Source organism: Sorex fumeus, unplaced genomic scaffold, assembly GCF_029834395.1.
Source record: "Sorex fumeus unplaced genomic scaffold, SorFum_2.1 ptg000009l, whole genome shotgun sequence".
NCBI classification, from domain to species: Eukaryota; Metazoa; Chordata; class Mammalia; order Eulipotyphla; family Soricidae; genus Sorex; species Sorex fumeus.
In genome coordinates, this window is record NW_026606066.1 from 475,631 (window position 1) to 478,330 (window position 2,700).

A 2,700-nucleotide genomic window follows, 5' to 3' on the forward strand; every position below is an offset into this window, starting at 1 on the left:
ATAGCACAGCGGGTAGGGCGTTCGCCTTACAAGCGGCCAACATGGCCGACCCGAGTTCGATTCCTCCGCCCCTCTCGGAGAGCCCGGCAAGCTACCGAGAGTATTCGATATGCCAGACACAGTAACAACAAAGTCTCCAATGGAGACGTTACTGGGCCCGCTCGAGCAAATCGACGATCAACGGGAGGGCCTTTACCTTTTACCTTTTACCTTAATATTCCAACACCACCAGTGTGACCTTCCCTCCACCAATATCCCCTGTTTCCTCTCAAATCCAACCTGTTCCCTTAGGCAGATAGCAAATTTACTCTGTTACTTGTTCCAACAAAACATTAAGAAATGGCAAATAGAATGATCAGAAAATAAATCAGTAAGAACCAATTTGTGATTGCAATATGATCTGACCTTTGCAAATAAGAAAACTAAAATCATTTAATACAATATAATAACATGCCGATTCTCATCTACATATATATATTTTCAACTCTTCAATCTACAGCATATTATGGGACAAACTCAGTGCAGAGTTAAGGCACTGTAGCACTGTCCTCCAGGTTGTTCACTGATTTGCTGGAGTGGGCACTGGTAACATCTCTATTGTGAGATTTGTTGTTATCGAATACACCATGGGGAGCTTGCCAGGCTCTGCTATGTGGGCGGGATACTCTCTGTAGCGTGTTGGGCTCTCCGAGAGGGGCGGAGGAATCAAATCCCAGTCGGCCTCATGCAAGGCAAATGCCCTACCTGCTGTGCTATTTCTCCGCCCTAAAGCATATAATATTGAATTTTATTTTATACTTGGGTCTCGTTATGGTAATCATCATAACCCAGTGTCACTAATAACACTTTTTTTTTTTTTGCTTTCTGGGTCATATCCGGCAATGCACAGGGCTCACTCCTGGCTCTGCACTGAGGAATTACCCTGGGTGGTGCTCAGGGGACCATATAGGATGCTGGGAATCAAACCCGGGTTGGCAAGGCAAACGCCCTCCTGCTGTGTTATCGCTCCAGCCCCAACTAATAACACTTTTTTTTTTAGATTTTTATTAGTGAAACACCATGAGGTACAGTTGTAGGTTTACAAATTTTTGTGCTTGAGAACTAATAACACTTTTAAAGCAATTCTGTGTTAACTTACTTTGGAGTTGGAATAGGTAATATGTAAATTTTCCCCCTACACTTTATATAAACACTGCCACCCCATGGTCTTAGGGCGAGGTCAAGGTGATACCGTCAGTGTTGCCCAAGCTTTTGATGATTTGAAATTTGACAGTTAGGGCAGAGCACCATCTTTGTTACTCATCAGGCCCGATCAATCCCAATGCCTTACTTCTGCTGCCACACCCTGGGGAAGGGGCTCCCCAATGGTGACATTAGGGTGAATGGGGTCAATGGAAGGCTTCCTGGAGGAGGAGACACTGAACTGCGTGGTGAAGGAGTTGGGGGCTGGGAGTGGGCCTGAGTGGGTGGGAAAAGTTTTGAGGATGTGTTGTGGCGAGTCGGATGGGTGGAGGAAGTGGAGGCAGCTGGTGTGTCTGCAGAGGGAGCGGAGAGGTTGGGAGTGGACAGGGGCTGGGTCACAGAGGGACAAGGGTCTGGCGGGAGAAGGTTGGCCTTGTCCCACCCTTCGGAAGGACCTGTGTATGCATCTGCCTTGTCATCATTCGGCCTACGTTTGTGCCAGTGCGCGTGGGTTCTGCCCCGAGCTGTCTGTGTGTGTGACCTGACTGCACCTCGACAATGTTACACAGAGGCCAGGATTATCTGCAGCCCCATTTTCCAGGAGGTAAAAACTAAGACTCAGAGAGGCAAGATAGGGGTGTGAGGTCACTAGGCTACAAAGTGACTGTCTGGCTACAAAGTACACAATCTTTGGTTTTGTTCTTGCTCTTGGCTTCCTCTTGGCTTGGTGCTCAGGGCACCAAACCCAGAGATCTTGCACTCAGAGCATGAGTTTTGGCCCTTTGAGACATTCCCGTTCCGAAGAGTACATGCTCTTGTTTTGCTGTTTTGTTGGGGCGCCTCAGCGGGTGGCAGAGGAGAGCTTACTCCTGGTTCTGTGCTCAGGGATCACTCCTGGAGATGCGCAGGGGACTCTGGAGCTGGGGTCAGCTGCATGCAAACCCTGGCCTAGCCCCGAGCCAGCTAACCTACCTGCCAGGGAAAGATGCTGCTGTCTTGACCCAGCAGTACTCCAAACCCTGACAGGGAACTTGTCTTCCAGGGACAATGCAGCGGAGGCCAAGCCCTAGTGGGCCACAGGCCAGGGACATGGTTTGGCTTCAGAACACCCTTGAGCTGTTTGCAACACCTTCCAGCATCCTGGAGCAGCCAAGGGAGGCAGGTGATGTGCAGGTTTGCACCTCAGGATGGCTAGGTATCAGGTTACGGGGGTGGGGAGGGAGGGGGGAAGGAACGTGCTAGCAGGAAGGGGTGAGGGTGAGGAGATGCCTCCAGCCATCACACCCATACTCTCTCCCTTGCCCTGTGCATTGCCTGGGACCCCCGGGGTCTGGGTCAGTCATCCTGCGGACTGACTCCCTCAACGCCCTGACTCCACTCATTAGCTGCAGTCAGTAGTGACACTGCTCCTTGTGTGCAGAGTCTTCTCCAACCTGGGGCTGGGATAAGCTCTGGGGCTTGGGGTAAGGGTCGGGGGAGGCGCTGGCTGGGACCTGAACTGCTGTGAGCACCCATCAG